Raw genomic sequence first — 25,844 nt, 5'->3', positions numbered from 1 at the left:
CTTTTATTCTTTTTAACTTTCTACCTTTGTTTCTATCATCCATGTTCCCATAAACTTCCCCACACTTAAACAATACACAATTTCTATCTTAAGCTAACCAAGGATTCAACTTGGGATTTTTATTTTGTTTTTTTTTTTCTGCTTAAGGCTAGTAATGTGGTTTATAGAACAAGAGGGGATTAAAAAGCTCAAGGGGGCTAACAAGGGTGATGTAAAAGGTAGGCTAATTTGGGATAAGTGAGGAAAAATTCAAATGATGGCCTCAATCATCTCTTAGTATGTATCTATACTCTATAATTGGACATATAGATTAAAACAAAGTAAAGAACACCAGAATGAAAAAGAAGGGCAAAACACACAGGAATGAAATTTATGGTTTGAATGTAACCATACCATTAAGCTCAAAACTCACAGGTTGTGTGTTCTCCAGCTCAAAAATCATATATCAGTTATACATGTCATGCAAGTAGAAATTAAGAGTTCCCATTATTCTCAAATGTAAAATTTTTTTTTTTGGGTGGCTTTAAAGTTTTAGTGTTCCTTCTTGAAGAAATGTTGTTAACTAACTAACATGTAATGCTATATATACAAGGTGTGTGGATTATTTTGATTATGTTAAAGTCTCTAGTTTACTTCCTTTTTTATTTTCAATTTAAACCAAACTATCATATGCTAAAAGGGTAAACTATACTAATTAATCCACATATTCTATAACTAATAAGTTAGAATTGCAAACTAAACTAAATGGCTAAAATATAGACTAGAGTGCAAAATGCAGAAATAAAGTAAAAATATAGCAAAAGAACAGTGTGCAAGTACTGAAAAATAAAAACAAAGATAAAAATACAGAAAAATAAACAAAATAAGATAAAAAGAGTCTGTAGTAGTTCACCAAAAAGATATGCCAGGGATGGCTACCTCCCCATACTTAAAATAAAGCATCATCCTCGATGCTCACTCAAGCTGGGTGTGAAGGAGTGTCATCACAGGAAGGATGGGCTGCTGGAGTCTCTATGGTGGCCTGAAGGTCTGCGGACTAGATGAGGGTAGGAGGATCTGTCTGCTGCAGTGGAGGCTCTAACTGGATAGGAATCTATGGATCTGCAGCCTGTATCTGGTGTGGCTCCTCCTGCTGTGGCGCAGCCTGCTCTGATCCTGCCTGCTCGGCCTCTCTCTGTGGATGGGTCTCTTCCTCATGCTTGTCTGCCTCCTCCTCAGATGGCTCTGACGCTTAGATCTCTCATATCGCCGCTTGTTGCGGCACTCCATCTGGTCCAGCTGCTGGAATAAGCGGTGCATAAGGTGGTAAATGGGCTCTGAGGCAGGTGGAGGTGCAGTGGGTGGGGCTGGTGCAGCAGTGGAAGAAGAGGGGGCAGCTGAAGGCGTGGTTGTCTCATCAGAAGAAGTAAGGAATGGAGGTCTGTAGCCTAAAGCCAGAAACTTTCTGCTGTGAGGAATGATCTTCTTGCAGTCTACAGCAGTCGGCTTCGCATCAGCCAGCTCCTAAGACACGTCAGCTCGACGGCCAAGCTGGGTAATCAGATATGGGAAGGGGAGAGTGCCTCTGACATGGACCCTGGCCATAAAGTGCCGGATGAATCGTGGGAGGTACAAGTCCTTACCCTCCAGCACACACCAGAGAAGGGTGATCATAGTGGCAGGCAGCACCGTCTCATGAGTGCTCGGCATAACAAAGTTGCTCAGGATCTGGTGCCAGAGCCGAGCCTCATCATTAAGATACATCAGCTTGATTCCCTTAGGCATTGTTGTGTTCTTGATAAACCTCTATTTCATGGTTTATCTTGTGCTCATTTGAGTGGTTTTTATCAACTCTTTACCCACTTATTCATACTATTTGCATGGTTTTATATTTGCCTTCCTAATTATGTGCTTTGATTGAAAACATGCTTCTTTGGACTTATAATTTCTAATATTAATCCTCTCTTATCACCATTAGATGCCTTGATATGTGTGTTAAGTGATTTCAGAGATTACAGGGCAGGAATGGCTCAGAGGATGGAAAGGAAGCATGCAAAAGTGGAAGGAATACAAGAAGTTGGAGAAATTGCTAAGCTGTCCAGCCTGACCTCTTCGCACTCAAACGGCTATAACTTTAGCTACAGAGGTCCAAACGATGCGGTTTCAGTTGCATTGGAAAGCTAACATCCGGGACTTCGATTTGATATATAATATGCCATAGTTGCTCTGACTCTAGGCAACGCGACCGCGTGCTCCATGCGAACGCGTTGTAGTGACGAAAATCAGCGTGTTTGAATTCGCAACCAGCGAATTCTGGGCTGTTTCCGACCCAGTTTGCGGCCCAGAAAACACAGATTAAAGGCTATAAAGTGGGGGAATGCATCCATTCATAATCAGGCTTTCACATTCACAATTTTAGGAGTAGATGTAGTTTTTAGAGAGAGAGGTTCTCCCCTCTCTCTTAGGATTAGGATTTAAGACTTCTCTTAGTTTTAGGAGTGACTCTCAATTCCCAGGTTCAATGTTTTTTTATTTATTTTATCAATTTAATTTATGAATGTTTATGTTAGATTTAAGTTCTTTTGTGAATGCAATTTGAGGTATTTCAGATTTAAGATTGCTTTGCTTTATTTATATTGATGCTTTTTAATTTAGATATTTTCTTCCTTTTGGCTTTGGTTAAGTAATTGGTAACGCTTGAGCTGTCAATAAAGCAGTGATTGAAATTGGGAGTTGCTCCAATAACTCTAGTCTTTCCACAGGAATTGACTAGGACCTGAGGATTAAGCTAATTAATCCACTTGATCTACCTTCATAGTTAGAGGTTAACAAAGTGAGATTAAAATCCAAATTTCATCACAATTGATAACCAGGATAGGACTTCCAGTTCTTCATACCTTGCCAAGAGATTTTATTATTATTATTTTATTTTACTTGCCATTCAACATACTGCTCCCTAATTTCTAAAACCCCTAATTTACAAACTCATAACCAATAATAAGAACATACATCCCTGCAATTCCTTGAGAAGACGACCCGAGGTTTGAATACTCGGTTATCAATTTCAAAGGGGTTTGTTACTTGTGACAACCAAAATGTTTGTATGAAAGGACTTTTGAAGGTTTAGAAACTATACTTGCAACGAGGATTTATCTGCAAATTTCTAGACTACGCAAAAGTTCCTCTCGTCAAAATGGCGCCGTTGCCGGGGAATTGCAAACGTGTGCCTTATTATTGGTTATTGTAAATATTTTTACTTTTTGCTTGTTTATTTTTTTTATTTTTTTGTTTTTATTTTTGTTTTTTTTTTCATAAATTAAGAGGTTATTGGTTTTTATTTAATTATTAAAAATTTTTTTCAAAAAATTTTTGGTGTTCATCTTGATCTTCAAGTTGTTCTTCGTGTTCATCTTGACCTTCAAGTTGTTCTTAGTTGTTTTCTTCGTTTTGATCTAAAAATTTTTAAGTTTGGTGTCATTTTATTGTTTTTTTCTCTTTCCTTATTAAATTCAAAAATTCAAAATTTAAAACTCAAATTTCAAATTTCAAATTTCAATTTTCAAAATTCAAATTAAAAAACAAAATTTTAAAATTCAAATTTCAAATTTCAAAATTTAAAATTTCACAATTTAAATTTCAAAATTCAAATATTTTTCAAAAATCTTATCTTTTTCAAAATCTTATCTTATCTTATTTCAAAAGTCAAATTTAAAATTTTAAAAATCAAACCTTTTCAAAATTTAAATCTTTTTCAAATTCTTATCTTATATTGTTGATATTTTCAAAATTCAAAATTAAAAAAAAAATTTCAAATTTAAAAATTTTTCAAATTTCAAATTTCAAAATTCAAATTTCAATTTTCAAAATTCAAAATTCAAAATTCAAATTTCAAATTTCAAAATTCAAATTTCAAATTTTAAAATTCAAAATTTAATTTTCAAATTCAAAAATTTAAATTTCAATAACCTTTTACTTTAAATTATTTTTATTTTTGTTTTTAATTTTTATTTACTATTATGAGTTCTCACCCCTCTCGCTTCAAGTTTGATTCCAATGTTGTTATTAGGAATGGAAACTATAATGAGAACAGGCATCAAGGTTGGAAGAATCAAAGATTGGAGGAGCCACAAGGATTTACTCAACCCTCATGGCAACAACCGCCTCCAATGGACTATCAACAACCACCACCATATGCCTGTGAACCCTCTCCTCAACATAACTTTGGACCACCAAACTCACAAGCCCCTTTCCGCCATTCACCTCCATATGACCCTAACCCTCAACCACCATACCAACCACCTTATGAGCCATATGAACCATATATAGAACCACCCCAATTCCAACCCAATTACTCACAAGAACCACCACTTCGATATTCACCATCTCCATATCCATCAATCCAAGAGCACTATGATCCTATTTATGAAAGCCGAGTGCATCAAGAGACAAAGGATCATTTCAAAGAAACAGTGGATCGATTTCAGGCAACCATTCGTCAATTGGAGCAAGCGATAAATCAATTAGCTTCCTAACGTTCGGACACTCAAGGAACCCCCATGGCTTCATGTGGACAATCTAATGAAGAACGTAGCATGAAGGAGATACTAGAAACTCCAGTGAACAGTACGGAGCATGACTTTTTACTGGAACAAGTGGAGGAAGCTGTAATTATCAAAGAAGAATAATTGGTTGAAGACTTAGGAGATGTAGAACCTCCATGGGAAAGTCCAGTCATAGAACCCCCTTCCAAGACGTTTGAAATTGATGCTAAGGAGGGTGTACAACCTCCAAGGCATATCACAGTTGAAGACTTGGAAAAGGTTGATCAAGAGATGGAGATTCAAGAAGAAGAAGCACAACCTCCCATGCCCTTGGAAAGCAATGAAGAGAAGATTGAATTGGAAGAAAGCTACCAAGAGAAAGAGGTTGAAATTGAAGAAGCTTGCAAAGAGGTGGTAATTATCAGAGAAGAGCACAAGGGAATGGAGCTTGCAATTTCATTAAAAATACCTCCCCCTAAGTTGCCATCATCCTTCACAACATTCAAGTGGGTAAATTTCATATCCCTTAGCTTTCTAATTCCACTTGAATATGGGCTACTGGAGACGGATGGTCAACTTAGAGCTCTTTGTAACATTAAGAGTAAGAGGAAGATGGCCAGTGGTAAGAATTGTCCTGCAAGGTTCATTATGGTTGGAAGCTTTAAGTTTAAACACAAAGGTTGGTATAAATCTCAACTGAATGGGTCTAGGAAGCTGTTTGGATGTCTCAGTGAGAATTTCGACTGTTCACTACCCAAGTGGAAAAATGATGATCAACAAAAAGATGGGTGCAAAGGCAAGGTCTGGGACCCCGGAATTCAATCTAGAAATCAGCACTCTTGGAGCCTTGTCACTTGCTTTAACTTACTTGAAGGCTCTCTGCGCTTAGTTTGGGATCCCGGAGGCCATTGGAATCAGAAACATTGGTGGAGATTCCTGGATGAGTTCAAGCACAAGCCACCATAACAGGAAGCTCACCAAATGTCCAACTTAAGGACTGTAACTAAAAGTGCTAGGTGGGAGACAACCCACCATGGTAAGATTGTTTCTTTTTCATTTTTATTTAGTTTTATTTGTTTTCCAGTTTTATTTTATTTTACTATATTGAACCTGGAGTTTTGCATCACATTCATATTAAACACTGCATTCTTTATTTTTCGGATTATAAAAAAAAAGGGATTTTCGCACGCGACGCGACAGCGTCGCCGACGCGTCCGCGTCGTATGTGCATTTGGAAGAAAATAAGGTTGAACAGAGAGTCACGTGAAAGCGTGGCTGGAGGCGCGCTAATGGCACAAATTGATCCATGCGACCGCGTTGCTAACGCGTCTGCGTCACATGAGAAACATGCCTCCCACGTGACCGCGTCACCCACGCGGCCGCGTGACCTGAAAATCAACGTCAACCAGGTACATGGCCGAAAGTTGAGCTGGAGTTGGGCTGGACTCGTGCTGGAAGCCCAAGCCTCACCACGCGAACGCGTGCCCCACACGTCGGCGTCGTTTTTAAAAGATGGCCATTCACGCGATCGCATGCCCCACACGACCGCGTCACCCTGGATTTTGGCAATACTAAGTTTTGAACAGAGAGTTGTGCGACCGCGAGGCTGCACTCGCGCCACCAGCACAAATCGAGTCACGCGATCGCGTGCCCACGCGTCCGTGTCGCCTAACCTTATTTGCGCACCATGCGACCGCGTCGCCAGCGTCACACAACCTATCCAGATTAGTGCCAATTTTCTTATCTTTTCTTCTCTAATCCTAATTTCTTCTATCTTTTCTTCTTTCTTCTTTCTTTCTTACGTCATTTCTCTCCCTTCTCATTCTTCTTATCTTTTATTTTATTTTATGTATTGGCATACTTTCATTCATTGCATATTTTTATTTTTCTAAATTTATTATTTTACCATTGGTGTTCAAATGTTCTTATTCAACTGTTACATCTTTTCTGGTATTTTCTTGGTGCTTAATGACTTGTTTAATTCTGATTGAGTAATATTATTTAAATCAATGGCAATCGTTTATATCTGTATTACTTTTGCATTGACATGAATTTATATTATCTCTCCTTCCCCACTCTCTTCCCCATTATTGCAAATTTTGCACCATTGGCATGCCATGGCTTCTATTATTTTCTCACTTGCATGTTGTAGCTACCATGTAATTGAGATCCTTATTATTTGGCATTAACCCACCCATACTGTATTTATTTTCCTATCTTTATTTCTGGGTTACTCTTCTTCCCTTTTTCTTTCAGGATGGCCACCCGGAAGAGAACCGGAAGACGTTTACATGGGGAGACAGGCAAGTCAATCTGCACAATCTATAGAGAAAAAGCATCAGTTGAAGCCACCCGTCCACTTGCACATCTTAGCATGCACCGAGGACGGTGCAATCTTTAAGTGTGGGGAGGTCGATACCGATCTCCATGGGTTAGTACGTTTCTGTTTCAATACCAATGTTTAAATTTTCTTTGTAAAATTAGTTATTGCATTTGCATATTTGTTTAATTTTATGCATTTAGTTACTACTTGGTTAAAGTAATAAAACTCTTTTAAGACCCTATCTTTGAAAATTTTCACTAATTTAAATTGAAAAATTTTTATGTTAAAACTTGTTTGAAGTTGTATTTGGAACATGGTTTTTGAGCCAAAGAACACACAACCTGTGAGATTTTGAGCTTATTTACATGGTTACATTATTTAACCATAAATTTTTTCCTGTATGTTTCCTTCTCTATGATTGTAATCTATATTTTGTTCCAATCTATATGTCCATTATTTAGTGTATTTACATGCTTGCATATGATTGAAGCCATTGTTTGATTTTAGCTCACTTATCCCAAATAAGCCTACCCTTTAAATCACCCTTGTCAGCCACTTTGAGCCTTTTTAATCCCATTTGTTCTGTATTTTACCACATCACTAGCTTTAAAGCAGAAAAATAATTAAATATCCCAATTGAATCTTTGGTTAGCTTAAGATAGGGATTGTGTAACAATTAAGTGTGGGGAAACTGTGGGAACATGGGTTAATAAGGGAATGTATCATGTTTCTAATTTATTTGAATATTGGAAATTTGGGAACCTACTCATGAAAAACCAAAATAGAAAAATAATAGAAAATCCATGTGCATTGATAAGTTATGTTTATTTCTCTACAAAAAAAAAGAAAAAAAGAGAAAAAAAAAAGAAAAAGAGAAAAAGAAAAAAAATATATAATATAAATAAATAAATAAAGGGGACAAAATTACCCCAATGCTAAGTTAATAAAAATATCAATGCACATGTGACAAAAGTAAAGAAATATCAAAAATTTGGTACATGAGTATGGGAATTATACAAAAGTGGGAATTATGGGTAGCTAGGCATGATTCTAGAGTTATATAGAGTGTATGTGTGTTAGGTAAGAGCTTGGTTAGTCAAAGATTCAATTTATAGCTCACTTAGCCATATATATACCATCACCCTTACCTTAGCCCCATTACAACCTTGAAAAGACCTCATGATGTTTGCATTGGTACATTAAATATTTGTTGATTGGTTAGATGAAGAACAATGTTTAGAAAGCATGATTAGAGAAGAATAGAGTGATTAACCCTAGACACTTGAGAGATTAGAGTGATATACACTACTAGTAAGGGTCCAATGCTTGATTCTATGTTCCCTGCTTTCATGAGCTATCTTCTTACAAGTTTACTTGTCTTTATTTTATATGATTTGAATTAGTGGAATTTGAATTATTTTTGTCTTGGAGAACTTATTTACATTTAATCAAGTAGGTAGAAACATTTTTTGCATGTAGTTGCATTCATATAGATAGGTTGCATTTCATACATCCTACCATTCCTCTTCATCTTTATAGTTTCTCTTGAGTTTAGCATGAGGACATGCTATTGTTTAAGTGTGGGGAGGTTGATAAACCTCTATTTTATAGTTTATCTTGTGCTCATTTGAGTAGTTTTTATCAACTCTTTACCCACTTATTCATACTATTTGCATGGTTTTACATTTGCCTTCCTAATTATGTGCTTTGATTGAAAATATGCTTCTTTGGACTTATAATTTCTAATATTAATCCTCTCTTATCACCATTAGATGCCTTGATATGTGTGTTAAGTGATTTCAGAGATTACAGGGCAGGAATGGCTCAGAGGATGGAAAGGAAGCATGCAAAAGTGGAAGGAATACAAGAAGCTGGAGAAATTGCTAAGTTGTCCAGCCTGACCTCTTCGCACTCAAACAGCTATAACTTTAGCTACAGAGGTCCAAACGATGCAGTTTCAGTTGCGTTGGAAAGCTAACGTCCGGAGCTTCGATTTGATATATAATATGCCATAGTTGCCCTGACGCTAGATGACGCGACTGCGTGCTCCATGCGGACGCATTGCAGTGACGAAAATCAGCGTGTTTGAATTCGCAACCAGCGAATTCTGGGCTGTTTCCGACCCAGTTTGCGGCCCAGAAACACAGATTAAAGGCTATAAAGTGGGTGAATGCATCCATTCATAATCAGGCTTTCACATTCACAATTTTAGGAGTAGATGTAGTTTTTAGAGAGAGAGGTTCTCTCCTCTCTCTTAGAATTAGGATTTAAGACTTCTCTTAGTTTTAGGAGTGACTCTCAATTCCCAAGTTCAATGTTCTTTTTATTTATTTTCTCAATTTAATTTATGAATGTCTATGTCAGATTTAAGTTCTTTTGTGAATGCAATTTGAGGTATTTCAGATTTAAGATTGCTTTGCTTTATTTATATTGATGCTTTTTAATTTAGATATTTTCTTTCTTTTGGCTTTGGTTAAGTAATTGGTAACGCTTGAGCTATCAATAAAGCAGTGATTGAAAATGGGAGTTGCTCCAATAACTCTAGTCTTTCCACAGGAATTGACTAGGACCTGAGGATTAAGCTAATTAATCCACTTGATCTACCTTCATAGTTAGAGGTTAACAAAGTGAGATTAAAATCCAAATTCCATCACAATTGATAACCAGGATAGGACTTCCAGTTCTTCATACCTTGCCAAGAGATTTTATTATTATTATTTTGTTTTACTTGCCATTCAACATACTGCTCCCTAATTTCTAAAACCCCTAATTTACAAACTCATAACCAATAATAAGAACATACCTCCCTGCAATTCCTTGAGAAGACGACCTGAGGTTTGAATACTCGGTTATCAATTTCAAAGGGGTTTGTTACTTGTGACAACCAAAACGTTTGTATAAAAGGACTTTTGATGGTTTAGAAACTATAATTGCAACGAGGATTTATCCGCAAATTTCTAGACCACGCAAAAGTTCCTCTCGTCAGTTCTTACCCATGACCCATGGGACAGTCGGATCAAGGGCTATCCTCTGCTTGACAGCATCCCAGTCAAATCTCATAAAGCGCATGTCCTCTTCAGCCTTTTGGTAATCGTCAGGCTGATCTGACTTAGGCTGAAGGCGCAGAATATCCTCAATGGCCTCTTCAGTGACCAGTATCTGTTTCCCTCTAAGGTGCACTGCATCCAGGGAAGTCTTGAAATACTTGCAGTAAAACTCTCTTACCCAAGAAGCATTGACCTCTGCCAAGTTTCTCTCCAAGAAGAACCAGCCTCTCTGTTTGATCTGATCGGAAGTGTACTGCTGTAGTTCTTCTGGAATTTTCAGAGTCCGCTCCAGGTACAAGTTTCTGGAGGTGGCAAACACTGGATACTTCAGCTCATAGTATCAGTTTGCAAATTTAATTGGATCATTGGTAGGGAGGAGCTGGTCAGCCTTCTCCTGCGGGGTAAAGTGCTTTTCCTGCCAGGAGTCATCATGCATAATATCCAGGATAGACATAGAGGATTCACCTCTTTTCCATTTTCCAGTTATGGCTTTGCCTTTTCCCTTACGCTGAGGGTCAGACATCCTGAAAAATAGAAATCTAGGATATAATAAAAACAGAAAAACAAGTAGGCAAATAACAGGATAAGCACATAGTGGCAAAGGAGCAGTAGAATTATGAAATGAGTTGAATAATTGTGCATTTTGGATTGTTTCGGAGTTAAAAAACTGAGATGAGAAATTACAATAAAAAATATGTTATAAGTAGAATACCTGTTAATTAGGAAAAATAATAATCATGCCATGAAGTAAAAAGTTGAAGGAGTTAGTTAAAAAGCAAAGGGAGAAGTTAGAAAGTCAAAAGTGGTGAAAAGTGAAAAAGTGGAAAGCAGTGAGTTAGGAGAAAAAAGTCAAAGTAAGTGGCGTTGAGAAATGTTTCCTGAGTAACAAGAAATACATAAATTGAAAGACTAGTCAACTCATATTAAAAAATATCAGGTTAGTGATGATGATTCAGAAAGATATAAAAATAGCAAAAAAAATTAAAATCGAATCATCAAAAGTGCAATTTATTAACCAGGAAATCGAAAGGAATAAGAATGCTGGCCTGTGCATTCATGAAGTGGTTTAGGAAAAGCTAAGTAATGCCAAATTCAAATTGTCAAAACTAAAACATGAATGAAAATCAAAACAATTTACAGAAAATTGGGCAGCATTCCGGCTAAAATTGGATGTTCCCGGGTAATAAATAGCAAGCAGAATAGTTCATATAAATTAAAATAAAGCTGCAATTACATATACGAAATATGAACATGAAAAAGCAGTGTAAAAAGCAGCATGAAACAGTAAAGAACAGCATATGAACAGTATTAACATCATAGCAACATCAGAATTGCGAAATTGATAAAACAAGAAGCACGAACAGCGCAATTATCAGGTCTAAATCCACTAACCACATCCTAGCTACCTAACCACCTAGAATCCAGTACAAACATGCATCTCTAACTAGCCTAATTTGAAACATAAACTGAAAAATATGCAACTAACTACGAATGAAAGAAAAGTGGCGTTCGGCGGAACCTGATGGTTAGAGGCACAAGTATGGAACTAAGAGAGGTGGTGGGAGTGGGGTGGTGTTGGCGGCAATGCGGCGGTGGGTGGCTGTTCGGTGGTAGGGGTTTTGGGTTGGGGTAATGGTGGAGAGGGGGTTAAGGAGGAAGGAAGGGAGGGGGTGAGGGTGATGGTGGTGGGAGTCGCGGCGATGATGGCGCGATGGCGGTGGCTGGCCGCGGTGGTGGAAGGGAGAGAAGGGAGGGGAGAAGAAAAAGGAGGGGAGAAGGAAGAAGGAGGGAGAAGGAGGGGGGTGGGCGTCGCGGTGGGTCTGGGTGGTTGGCGCTGGGGCGGCGGTCAGGGGTGGTTGGCGGTGGTGATGGGTGCAGAGGAAGGAGGGAGAGAGAGCAGAGGGGGTTGGGGAAGGAGAATGGGGACACAGGGGGAATAGGGTTTCGCGTCACTGGGGTTAGTGAATTTGAATCCACGCGAACGCGTGGAGCACGCGATCGTGTGGGGCACGCGATCGCGTGGGGCACGCGATCGCGTGGCTAAGTGGAATGGGGTTGACGCGATCACGTGAGTGACGCGATCGCATGGAATGGGTAAAAGGATAAATGACACGGTCGCGTGAGGCATGCGACCACATCGCTGGAAATTGTGCTAAACGCACAATTCCAGCGTCATTTCAGCGCAACTCTCTGTCTCCATTTAGGGTGTTGTGCAATCCATGCGACGCGGACGCGTCGCTCACGCCTTCGCGTGGGATGGGTATTTTGCAAATGACGCGTTCGCGTGATGGACGCGAACGCGTGAGCCATGTTGTGCTAAATGCATACCAGCCGCACGATTCCAACCCAGATTTCTGGGCGTTGGATTTTTACTTCGATTTCCAGATCACGCGTTCGCGTGATTGATGCGGATGCGTGGGAGGTGGTTTTCGCAACTGACGCGAACGCGTTAGCAGTGCGGTCGCGTCGCACGCCTTCCTTATCTTTTTTTTTATATGTGCAGGTATGCAATTATGCAGTATGCAATTATGCAGTATGCAATGCTAATGCAAATACTATGAATAACATCCAGGTTCAATAATATAACATAAAATCAAACAGTACGAAATTAAAATTTAAAAAGAAACGACCATACCATGGTGGGTTGTCTCCCACCTAGCACTTTTAGTTAAAGTCCTTAAGTTGGACATTGGACGAGCTTCCTGTTATGGTGGCTTATGCTTAAATTCATCCAGAAATCTCCACCAATGTTTGGAATGCCAACAGCCTCCGGGGTCCCAAACTAGGTATGTAAAGCTTTTGAGCAGCTTCAACAGGTTCTCGGGCTCCCGGGGTGACGAATGTCAGAATAGATTCCAGGATCCCAAACTTTGCTGTTGAATTCGCCTTTGTCTTGATCTATATTCTTCAATCCGGGTGGTTTAGAAATTGTATTCTCACCAAGATGACCAAACGTCTTCCGAGATCCATTCAATTGAACTTGGTACCAATCCTTGCACTTCGAATTGAAGCGTGGGACCTTATTGAACCTTACGCACCAGCTCTGAGTACGAGCCATTTCCCTCTTACTCTTAAAGCCGCAGAGAGCTCTAAGCTGGCCATCTGTTTCAAGCAAACCATATTCAAGTGAAAAAGTAAAGATAAAGGTTAAGGATTGTACCCACTTGAAGCTTGTATTAGGTGGTAATGGCCTTGGGATAGGTGTTTCCAGTGGTTCTGTAAGTTCTACTCCCTCGGATTCTTCTGTGGATTCCTCCACTTCTTTGCAAAACTCTTCAACTGTAACTGCGTCCTGATCAGAGTCTTCTATGTCTTCCTCATCACTTAAGTCATACGTTGGAGGTTGAGAGAAATCTACCTCGACGTCATCTTCGTATTCACTTGGATAAGGTTCTTCAGGTTCAAGGAATTCAGTTGCGAATGTGAGTTCGTAACTAGGAGAGCTTGATTCAAGATCATTACTGCCCATGGAATCAACTTCTTGGTCTGTTCCGTCCAATTTTTCACAAGGCATATGTTGTGGAGGTTATGCACTGTCCTCCTTGGCATCAATTTCGGACTTCTCAGCGAAATCCTTTACGGTTCTTGATTCCCATGGAGGTTCAGCATCTCCTAAATCTTCAATCAGTACTTCTTCTTCTTGGATAATTTGAGCTTCCTCCAATTGTTCCAGAACAAAGTTATGCTCATTACTGCCTACTGGGGTTTCTAGTGTCTCCTTCATGCTACGTTTATCCTTAGATTCTCCACATAAAGCTATTGGAGTTCCTTGAGTGTCTAAACGTCTGGAAGATAATTGATGTATTGCTTGCTCCAGCTAATGAAGGGTTGTATGAAGTTGATCTACTGTTTCCTTGAGGCGAGCCTGTGATTCTTGAGGTGATGGATATGGACATGGTACATGGGGAAGTGGTGGTGTTAGGGAGTAATTGGATTGGAATTGGGGTAAATAAGGACTATTCGGTGGTGAGTGGTGAAAAGGAACTTGTGAGTGTGGTGGTTCAAAGCTACGTTGAGAGGATGGTCTATAGGCACAGGGTGGGGCTTGTTGGTGATTACAAAGGGGTCCACCATATCTATCAGCTTGGTATGCATTATAGAGTGGTCCTTACCCATGATATCTTGGAGGGTGTTGTTGCCTAAAGGGTTGATCAGATTCTCTTGGCTCCATCCATCTTTGATTGCTCAGACCTTGATGCATATTCCTATTATAACTTCCGTTCCCTTCAACAATATTAGAACTAAACTCAAAGCGAGAGGGGTGAGAATTCATAGTAGCTAATAAAAATAAAAAGGGAAAAACAAAAACAAATAAACAAATAAGAGAAAAATATTTACAATAACCAATAATAAGGCACACGTTTGCAGTTCCTCGGCAACGGCGCCATTTTGAAGAACGGATGATTGACGGTTTAGAATTCAGAATAAATTCCCGTTGCAAGTATAGTTTCTAAACCAAGCAATCATCCTTTCTTACAAACTTTTTTGGTTGTCACAAGTAACAAACCCCTTTGAAATTGAAAACCGAAGTATTTAACCTCGAGTCGTCTTCTCAAGGAATTGCAGGGAAGTGTTCTTATTATTGGTTATGAGTTTTGTAAATTGGGGGTTTTGAAAGTAAGGGACAAGTAATTTAAATGACAAGTAAAATAAATAAATAACTATAAAATAAACTCTTGGCAAGGTAAGAAAATTCGGAAGTCCTATCCTAGTTACTCCTATGAGAATGGAAGTTAATCCCACTTAGTTAACCCTCATGAAAGCAAGGGAAAGTCAAGTGAACTAATTAGTTAGATTCCCAAGTCCTAGCCAACTCCTAAGGAAAGACTAGAGTTAGTGGAATACCAGTCAATTTAGCCGACATAACAACCAATCACGAATAGTTGATAACTCAAGAGCTTCCAGTTAATCAATTAAAGCCAATAATATAAAAAGCAAAATAAGAATCAATGATTTGAAATACCTCAATTGCATTATTAAGAGAAAATCAATCTAAACATAAAGAATTCATAAGCCAATCTGGCAACATAAGTAATTAAAGGATAGCATTAAAGTATCTAAAAGCAAAAGAAAAATATAAAGTAAAAGGAATACTGAACCTGATGAAGAGTTGAAATTCTAAATCCTTAAGAGGAATCCTAATCCTAAAACCTAGGAGAGAAGAGAGAACCTCTCCCTCTAAAAACTACATCTAAACTATGAAAAGTAAAATAATTGAAGACATGATAATGAATTGATGCATTCCCCCACTTTATAACCTCTAATCTGTGCCTTCTGGACTTGGATCTGGGCCAAAAGGGTTTTAGAAATAGCTGGGAGTGTTTTCTGTAATTTCTGGTGCGTGGCGTCTGTCACGCGTCCGCGTGGGTCACGCGGTCGCGTCATCTGAAGTTTTTCTTATCACGTGTTCGCTTCTGTCACGCGTACGCGTCATCTATGTTCTGCTCATGGCGCCTGTTCGCGTTAGTTACGCGTTCGTGTCGCTGCCTTTTTGCGCTGGGCATGTGACCGCGTCGTCCATGCGTTCACGTCGCTGCCAGTTTCTTCAAAAACTCCATTTTGTGCTTTCCTTCCATTTTTGTATGTTTCCTTTTCATCCTTTAAGTCATTCCTGCCTTAGAAGATCTGAAACTTCTCAACACACAAATCACAGCATCGAATGGTAATAAAGGGTAATTAAAAAAATAAATAATTTCAAAGCATAGGAAACATGTATTTCACATATATCACATAATAAGGAAGGGAAAGTGAAACCATGCAATTTACATGAATAAGTGGGTGAAGGGTTGAATAAATCACTTAAATTGAGCACAATATATATCATAAAATATGGGTTTATCACTTTCCAACATCAAACTTAGAGTTTGAATGTGGGGGTTTTGTTTGACTCTGTATTGAGAGAAGCTTTTCATGCTTCCTCTCCATGGTTACAGAAGGAGATCCTTGAGCCTTAAACACAAGGTAGTCCCCATTCAATTGAAGGACCAATTCTCCTCTGTCAACATCAATCACAGCTTTTGCTGTAGCTAGGAAGGGTCTTCCAAGTTTCTTAGTAACTTCCTCTTTAGTGACATCTTCATCCTCTTCAGAGGAGGAATATTCATCAGAGCTCATGAATGGTAATAGGAAGTTCAAAGGAATCTCTATGGTTAAGGTATGAGCCTCAGATTCCTTTGGTTCCTCAAAGGGGAACTCCTTACTGGTCAGTGAACGTTCCCTAAGGTCTTCCTCACTGGGAATCACTGCCTTTTCACTCTCTCCAAGTTCGGCCACACCAAGTAAGGTTATGGCCTTGCACTCTCTTTTGGGATTCTCTTCTATATTACTTGGGAGAGTGCTAGGAGGAGTTTCAGTAATCTTCTTACTCAGCTAACCCACTTGTGCCTCCAAATTTCTAATGGAGGACCTTGTTTCATTCATGAAACTTAGTGTGGTCTTAGATAGATCAGAGACTATGGTTGCCAGGCCAGAATGGCTCTGTTCAGAATTCTGTCTGTTGCTGAGAAGATGATGGAAAAGGCTTGCTATTGCTAAACCTATTTCTTCCACCATTATTGTTGAAGCCTTGTTGAGGCTTCTGTTAGTCCTTCCATGAGAGATTAGGATGATTTCTCCATGAAAGATTATAGGTGTTTCCACAGGGTTCTCCCATGTAATTCACCTTTGCCATTGCAGGATTCTCAGGATCATAAGCTTCTTCTTCAGAAGATGCTTCTTTAGTACTGTTGGATGCAGCTTGCAATCCATTCAGACTCTGAGAAATCATATTGACTTGCTGAGTCAATATTTTGTTTTGAGCCAATATGGCATTCAGAGTATCAATTTCAAGAACTCCCTTCTTCTGAGGCGTCCCATTGTTCACATGATTCCTCTCAGAGGTGTACATGAACTGGTTATTTGCAACCATTTCAATGAGTTCCTGAGCTTCTGCAGGGGTTTTCAGATGAAGAGATCCTCCTGCAGAATGGTCCAATGACATTTTTGACAACTCAGATAGACCATCATAGAATATACATATGATGCTCCATTCTGGAAGTATGTCAGCAGGACACCTTTTGATCAATTGCTTATATCTTTCCCAAGCTTCATAGAGGGACTCACCTTCCTTCTGTCTAAAGGTTTGGATTTCCACTCTAAGCCTGCTCATCTTTTGAGGTGGAAAGAATTTGGCCAGAAAAGCACTGACCAGCTTTTCCCAAGAGTTCAGGCTTTCCTTAGGTTGTGAATCCAACCATGTTCTAGCTCTGTCTCTCACAGCAAAAGGGAAAAGCATAAGCCTGTAGACCTCGGGATCAACTCCATTGGTCTTGACAGTATCATAGATTTGCAAGAATTCAGATAAGAACTGATGGGGATCTTCCAATGGAAGTCTATGAAACTTGCAATTCTGTTGCATTAGAGAAACTAATTGAGGCTTAAGCTCAAAGTTGTTTTCTCCAATGGCATGAATTGAGATGCTTCTTCCATAGAAATTGGAAGTTGGTGTAGTGAAATCACCAAGCACCTTCCTTGCATTGTTGTTGTTGGGTTCGGCCATAGTTGTTTTGTCTGTTTCGAAAATTTCAGTTAGGTCCTCTTCAGAGTATTGTGCTTTAGCTTCTCTTAGTTTCCTCTTAAGAGTCCTTTCAGGTTCAGGATCAGCTTCAACAAGAATGCCTTTGTCCTTGTTCCTGCTCATATGAAGGAGAAGAGAACAAGAAAGTATGGAATCCTCTATGTCACAGTATAGAGATTCCTTCATGTGAGTAGAAGAAGAGGAGAATAGAAGAAGGAGAAGAGAAAAATTCAAAAATTAATAAAAATATTTTTTTTAATATTAATTAGAATTCAAAAAAGAAAAATTAAATTAAATTAAAATTTAAAACAATTAGTTAATTAAAAAGAATTTTGAAAAAGGGGGAAGGAGTTTCCGAAAATTAGAGAGAGAAAATTAGTTAGGTGGTTTTGAAAAAGATATAATTGAAATAGAAAATTTTTAAAATCAAATAGAAAGTCAGGTAGTTAATTGCAAAAAAAGATTTGAAAATCAAATTTGAAAAGATAGGAAGTTAGAAAATATTTTGAAAATTGATTTTTGAAAAAGATATGATTGAAATGATTGAAATTATTTTGAAAAAGATTTGAAAAGGAAATTAAAAATATTTGATTTTGAAAATTAAAGTTGATTACGTGACTAATAAGAAACTAAAAGATATGATTTTAAAATTTAAAGGTTGAACCTTTCTTAATAGGCAAGTAAAAACATGAAAAATTTTTGAATCAAAACATTAAATGCTAGTAGTAATTTCGAAAATTATGAAGCAAAATAAGGAAAAGATTTTGAAAATTAAATTTTTTTTTTAAAATTTTCGAAAAGCATTAAAGGAAGAATGAAAAAGATTTTGAAAAATTTTAAGCAAGAATTCGAAAATATAAAAAGAAAATTGAAAAAGATTTGATTTTGAAAAAGATTTGAAAAGATAGAATTTTTAAATTGAAATTTATGAGTAAAATAAGGAAAGATATATTTTTTATTTTTGACTTTTTAATGAGGAGAGAGAAAAACAACTAAATGATACAAAACATAAAAATTTAAGATCAAAACTAATAATGCATGCAAGAACACTTAGTATGTCAAGATGAACACGAAGAACACTTTGAATGTCAAGATGAACACCGAGAACTTATTTTTGAAAATTTTTTGAGAAAAGAAAAACATGCAAGACACCAACTTAGAAATTTTCAATGTTTAGACTCTAATAAATCTAAAATGCATATGAAAAATAAGAAAAGACACCAAACAATAAAAATTAAAGATCAAACATATAAAATCAGCAAGAACAACTTGAAGATCATGAAGAACACATGCATGAATTTTCAAAATTTTTTAAGAAAAGTTAAAAAGATGCAATTGACACCAAACTTAAAAATTGACACAAGACTCAAACAGAAAACACAATATTTTTGGTTTTAAGATTTTATTGAATTTTTTTTTGAAATTTTTCGAAAATAAAAAGAAAGAAGCTTAAACATAAAATAAAATTACCTAATCTGAGCAACAAGATGAACCGTCAGTTGTCCAAACTTGAACAATCCCCGGCAACTGCACCAAAAACTTGGTGCATAAAATTGTGATCATCAATGGCGCCAACAACTTGGTACGCACAATTGTAATCTCAACTCTTTATCACAACTCCGCACAACTAACCAGCAAGTGCACTGGGTCGTCCAAGTAATAAACCTTACGTGAGTAAGGGTCGATCCCACGGAGATTGTCAGCTTGAAGCAAGCTATGGTCATCTTGTAAATCTCAGTCAGGCAGATTCAAATGGTTATGGAGAATTGATAATTAAAAGATGAATAAAATATAAAATAAAGATAGAGATACTTATGTAATTCATTGGTGAGAATTTTAGATAAGCGTATGAAGATGCTTTGTTCCTTCTGAACCTCAACTTTCCTATTGCCTTCTTCCAATCATTCATACTCCTTTCCATGGCAAGCTTATGTTGGGTTTCACCGTTGTCAATGGCTACCTCCCGTCCTCTCAGTGAAAATGGTACAAATGCGCTGTCACCGCACGGCTAATCAGCTGTTGGTTCTCGATCATGTTGGAATAGGATCCATTGATCCTTTTGCGTCTGTCACTACGCCCAACACTCGCGAGTTTGAAGCTCGTCACAGTCTTCCCTTCCCAGATCCTACTCGGAATACCACAGACAAGGTTTAGACTTTTCGGATCTCAGGAATGCTGCCAATTGATTCTAGCCTATACCACGAAGGTTCCAATCTTAGATTAGAAACCCAAGAGAATATACTCCAGCTGTCGTCCAATGACTGCGTTGAACATCATGTAGATCGCTTTGTGGTTGTCAGGCACGCGACCTTGGCTAAGCGAGTAACGAAGATTGGGTGATTGTCACGGGTCATCCCTTCATTCTGACTTAACTGAATTAAGAACGAGAGTATATCTTGGAGAAGAAGTAGGCGTGAATTGAATAGAAAACAGTAGTAATTGCATTAATTCATGAAGAACAGTAGAGCTCCACACCTTGATCTATGGTGTGTAGAAACTCCACCGTTGAAAATACATAAGAACAAAAGGTCTAGGCATGGCCGAATGGCCAGCCTCCCAAAGAGGGTTCAATCATCAAAACATGATTAAAAGATAGATTGAAAGATGAAAATACAATAGCAAAAGGTCCTATTTATAGAAAACTAGTAGCCTAGGGTTACAGAAATAAGTAATTAATGCAGAAATCTTCTTCTGGGCCCACTTGGTGTGTTCTTGGGCTGAGCATTGAAGCTTTCACATGTAAAGACTTTTCTTGGAGTTAAACGCCAGCTTTTGTGCCAGTTTGGGCGTTTAACTCCAGCTTTTATGCCAGTTTTGGCGTTTTGACGCCAGAATTTTTATGCTGAATTAGAACGCCGGTTTTGGCCATCAAATCTCGGGCAAAGTATGGACTATTATATATTGCTGGAAAGCCCAGGATATCTACTTTCCAACGCAATTGAGAGCGCACCAATGGGGTCTCTGTAGCTCCAGAAAATCCACTTTGAGTGCAGGGAGGTCAGAATCCAAGAGCATCTGCAGTCCTTTTTCAGCCTCTGAATCAGATTTTTGCTCAGGTCCCTCAATTTCAGCCAGAAAATACCTGAAATCACAGAAAAATACACAAACTTATAGTAAAGTCCAGAAATGTGATTTTTATTTAAAAACTAATAAAAATATAATAAAAACAAACTAAAACATACTAAAAACTACCTAAAAATAATGCCAAAAAGCGTATAAATTATCCGCTCATCACAACACCAAACTTAAATTGTTGCTTGTCCCCAAGCAACTAAAAATCAAATAGGATAAAAAGAAGAGAATATACAATGAATTCCAAAAACATCTATGAAGATCAGTCTTAATTAGATGAGCGGGGCTATTAGCTTTTTGCTTCTGAACAGTTTTGGCATCTCACTTTATCCTTTGAAGTTTAGAATGATTGGCATCTATAGGAACTCAAAATTTAGATATTGTTATTGATTATCCTAGTTCAGTATGTTGATTCTTGAACACAGCTACTTTATGAGTCTTGGCCGTGATCCTAAGCATGTTGTTTTGCAGTATTACCACCGGATACATAAATGCCACAGACACATAACTGGGTGAACCTTTTCAGATTGTGACTCAGCTTTGCTAGAGTCCCCAATTAGAGGTGTCCAGAGATCTTAAGCACACTCTTTTTGCTTTGGACCACGACTTTAACCGCTCAGTCTCAAGCTTTTCACTTGACACCTTCACGCCACAAGCACATGGTTAGGGACAGCTTGGTTTAGCCGCTTAGGCCAGGATTTTATTCCTGTGGGCCTTCCTATCCACTAATGCTCAAAGCCTTGGATCCTTTTTATTTTACCATTGCCTTTTGGTTTAAAGGGCTATTGGCTTTTTCTGCTTGCTTTTTCTTTTTTCTTTTTTCCTTTTATTTTTGCCCCCCCCTTTTTTTCGCATATATTTTTTCTGCAAGCTTTTCACTGCTTTTTCTTGCTTCAAGAATCAATTTTATGATTTTTTAGATTATCAATAGCATTTCTCCTTTTTCATCATTCTTTCAAGAGCCAACAATTTTAACATTCATGAGCAACAATTCAAAAATATGCAATGTTCAAGCATTCATTCAGAAAAACAAAAAGTATTGCCACCACATCTAAATAATTAAACTAATTTCAAGGATGAATTCGAAATCATGTACTTCTTGTTCTTTTATTTTTAGATCATTTTTCATTTAAGAAAGGTGATGGATTCATAGGACATTCATAGCTTTAAGGCCTAGACACTTAGACACTAATGATCATGTAGTAAAGACACAAACATAGATAGAACATAAAGCATAGGAAATGAAAAACAGAAAAATAAGGACAAGGAAATTAAAGAACGGGTCCACCTTAGTGATGGCGGCTTGTTCTTCCTCTTGAAGATCTTATGAAGTCCTTGAGCTCCTCTATATCTCTTCCTTGCCTTTGTTGCTCCTCCCTCATGGCTCTTTGGTCTTCTCTAATTTCATGGAGGAGGATGGAATACTCTTGGTGCTCCACCCTTAGTTGTCCCATATTGGAACTTAATTCTCCTAGGGAGGTGTTGATTTACTCCCAATAGTTTTGTGGAGGAAAATGCATCCCTTGAGGCATCTCAGGGATTTCATGATGAGGAATTTCCTCATGCTCTTGTCCATGAGTGGGATCTCTTGTTTGCTCCATCCTTTTCTTAGTGATGGGCTTGTCCTCATCAATGAGGATGTCTTCCTTTATGTCAATTCCAGCTGAATTGCAGAGGTGACAAATGAGATGAGGGAAGGCTAACCTTGCCAAAGTAGAGGACTTGTCCGCCACCTTGTAGAGTTCTAGGGATATAACCTCATGAACTTCTACTTCCTCTCTAATCATGATGCTATGGATCATGATAGCCCGGTCTATAGTAACTTCAGACCGGTTGCTAGTAGGAATGATCGAGCATTGGATAAACTCCAACCATCCCCTAGCCACGGGCTTGAGGTCATGCCTTCTTAGTTGTACCGGCTTCCCTCTTGAATCTCTCTTCCATTGAGCGCCCTCTTCACAAATGTCTATGAGGACTTGGTCCAACCTTTGATCAAAGTTGACCCTTCTAGTGTAGGGGCGTGCATCTCCTTGCATCATGGGCAAGTTGAATGCCAACCTTACATTTTCCAAACTGAAATCTAAGTATTTCCCCCAGACCATTGTAAGCCAATTCTTTGGGACCAGGTTCACACTTTGATCATGGTTCTTGGTTATCCATGCATTGGCATAAAACTCCTGAACCATTAAGATTCTGACTTGTTGAATGGGATTGGTGAGAACTTCCCAACCTCTTCTTCGAATCTCATGTCGGATCTCCAGATATTCACCCTTTTTGAGTTTGAAAGGGACCTCGGGGATCACCTTCTTCTTGGCCACAACTTCATAGAAGTGGTCTTGATGGATCTTTGAGATGAATCTCTCCATCTCCCATGACTCGGAGGCGGAAGCTTTTGCCTTCCCTTTCCTCTTTCTAGAGGTTTCTCCGGCCTTAGATGCCATAAATGGTTATGGAAAAACAAAAAGCAACACTTTTACCACACCAAACTTAGAAGGTTTGCTCGTCCTCGAGCAAAAAAAGAAAGAAAAGAGTAGAAGAAGAAAATGGAGGAGATGGAGGGGGTTTTGTGGTTCGGCCAAGGGGGAGGAGTAGTATGTATAATTTATGAAAACGAATGAGTTAAGATGGGTTTATATAGGAGTGGAGAGAGGGGTAGGGTTCGCCATGTATGGGTGGGTTTGGGAGGGAAAGTGGTTTGAATTTGAATGGTGAGGTAGGTGGGGTTTTATGATGGATGGATGTGGATTGGTGGAGAGATTATGGAGAAGAGGGTACGGTTTGATAGGTGAGGGGTTTTTGGGGAAGAGGTATTGAGGTGATTGGTGAATGGTATTTGAGGAAGGGTGTTATGGGAAGGTGTGAAGAAGAGAGAGAGAGATGAGGTAGGTGGGGATCCTGTGGGGTCCACAGATTTTGAGGTGTCAAGGATTTCTCATCCCTGCACCATGTTGGCACGTAAACGCCCCTTCCGGTGCCAATCCTGGCGTTAAACGCCAGGTTGCTGCCCATTTCTGGCGTTTAACGCCAGCTTTTCTCCCCTTTTTGGCGTTTAACGCCAGCTCTGTGCCCCTTTCTGGCGTTAAACGCCAATCTGGTGCCCTTACTGGCATTTAAACGCCAGTAAGCTTCTCCTCTAGGGTGTGATGTTTTTAATACTATTTTTCATTCTGTTTTTGCTTTTTCAGTTGTTTTTGTGACTTCACATGATCATCAACCTACATAAAAACATAAAATAACAATAGAAAATAAATAGATATAATAAAATAAAATTGGGTTGCCTCCTAACAAGCGCTTCTTTAATGTCAATAGCTTGACAGTGGGCTCTCATGGAGCCTCACAGATACTCAGAGCATGATGTTGGCCTCCCAACACCAAACTTAGAGTTTGAATGTGGGGGCTCTATTTAACTCTGCATTGAGAGAAGCTTTTCATGCTTCCTCTCCATAGTTACAGAGGGAGATCCTTGAGCTTTAAACACAAGGGAGTCCTCTTTCACTTGAAGGACCAATTCTCCTCTGTCAACATCAATCACAGCTTTTGCTGTGGCTAGGAAGGGTCTGCCAAGGATGATGGATTCATCCATACACTTTCCAGTGTCTAGGATTATGAAATCAGCAGGGATGTAGTGGCCTTCAACCTTTACCAAGACATCCTCTATAAGTCCATAAGCCTGTTTCCTTGAATTGTCTGTCATTTCTAGTGAGATTCTTGCAGCTTGTACCTTAAGGATCCCTAGCTTCTCCATCACAGAGAGTGGCATGAGGTTTATACTTGACCCTAGGTCACACAGAGCCTTCTCAAAGGTCATGGTGCCTATGGTACAAGGTATTGAGAACTTTCCAGGATCATGTCTCTTCTGAGGTAATCTCTGCCTAGTCAAGTCATCAAGTTCTTTGGTGAGCAAAAGGAGTTCATCCTCCGAAGTCTCATTACCAAATAACTTGGCATTTAGCATCATGATTGCTCCAAGGTACTTAGTAACTTGCTCTTCAGTAACATCTTCATCCTCTTCAGAGGAAGAATACTCATCAGAGCTCATGAATGACAGAAGTAAATTTAATGGAATATCTATGGTTTCTGTATGAGCCTCAGATTCCCATGGTTCCTCATTAGGGAACTCCTTGGAGGCTAGTGGATGTCCATTGAGGTCTTCCTCAGTGGAAATCACTGCCTTTCCCTCCTCTATACATTCGGCCACGTGGGACATGTTTATGGCCTTGTATTCTCTCTTTGGGTTCTCTTCTGTATTGCTTGGAAGAGTACTAGGAGGGAGTTCAGTAACTTTCTTGCTCAGCTGACCCACTTGTGCCTCCAAATTTCTAATGGAGGACCTTGTTTCAGTCATGAAATTTTGAGTGGTTTTAATTAGATCAGAGACTATGGTTACTAAGTCAGAGTGGCTCTGCTTAGAATTCTCTGTCTGTTGTTGAAAAGATGATGGAAAAGGCTTGCTATTGCTAAACCTATTTCTTCCATCATTACTGTTGTTGAAGCCTTGTTGAGGCCTCTGTTGGTCCTTCCATGAGAGATTTGGATGATTTCTCCATGAAGGATTATAGGTGTTTCCATAGGGTTTTCCCATGTAATTTACCTCTTCCATTGCTGGGTTCTCAGGATCATAAGCTTCTCCTTCAGATGAAGCTTCTTTGGTACTGCCTGTTGCTGCTTGCATGCCAGACAGACTCTGAGAAATCATATTGACTTGCTGAGTCAATATTTTGTTCTGAGCCAATATGGCATTCAGAGTATCAATCTCAAGAACTCCTTTCTTCTGATTTGTCCCATTATTCACAGGGTTCCTTTCAGAAGTGTACATGAATTGGTTATTTGCAACCATCTCAATGAGTTCCTGAGCTTCTGCAGGCATCTTCTTCAGATGAAGAGATCCTCCAGCAGAGCTGTCCAATGACATCTTGGACAGTTCAGACAGACCATCATAGAAGATACCTATGATGCTCCATTCAGAAAGCATGTCAGAAGGACACCTTCTGATCAATTGCTTGTATCTTTCCCAAGCTTTATAGAGGGATTCACCTTCCTTCTGTCTGAAGGTTTGGACTTCCACTCTGAGCTTGCTCAATTTTTGAGGTGGAGAGAACTTTGCCAAGAAGGCCTTGACTAGCTTTTCCCAAGAGTTCAGGCTTTCTTTAGGTTGTGAATCCAACCATGTCCTAGCTCTGTCTCTTACAGCAAAGGGGAAAAGCATAAGTCTGAAGACCTCAGGATCAACCCCATTGGTCTTGACAGTGTCACAGATTTGCAAGAATTCAGCCAAGAACTAATGAGGATCTTCTAATGGAAGTCCATGAAACTTGCAATTCTGTTGC

At 38.8% G+C, this 25,844-nt stretch overlaps 2 non-coding genes across 2 annotated transcripts; both read left to right on the top strand.

Moving 5' to 3' along the window:
• Window positions 1-16,927: 16,927 nt before the first annotated feature.
• Window positions 16,928-17,031, top strand: LOC112767853 (small nucleolar RNA R71). The gene has a single exon (XR_003185293.1). It is a non-coding gene; the product is annotated as a small nucleolar RNA R71 (small nucleolar RNA).
• Window positions 17,032-25,487: 8,456 nt separating this feature from the next.
• On the top strand, window positions 25,488-25,591 carry LOC112768164 (small nucleolar RNA R71). Its single transcript, XR_003185601.1, has one exon. It is a non-coding gene; the product is annotated as a small nucleolar RNA R71 (small nucleolar RNA).
• Window positions 25,592-25,844: the final 253 nt, after the last annotated feature.

The sequence above is a fragment of the Arachis hypogaea genome, chromosome 17 (assembly GCF_003086295.3).
Source record: "Arachis hypogaea cultivar Tifrunner chromosome 17, arahy.Tifrunner.gnm2.J5K5, whole genome shotgun sequence".
In the NCBI taxonomy this organism is placed as follows: Eukaryota; Viridiplantae; Streptophyta; class Magnoliopsida; order Fabales; family Fabaceae; genus Arachis; species Arachis hypogaea.
The sequence above is the reverse complement of the archived record's forward strand: the minus strand, read 5'-3'. Positions and strand labels throughout refer to the sequence as shown.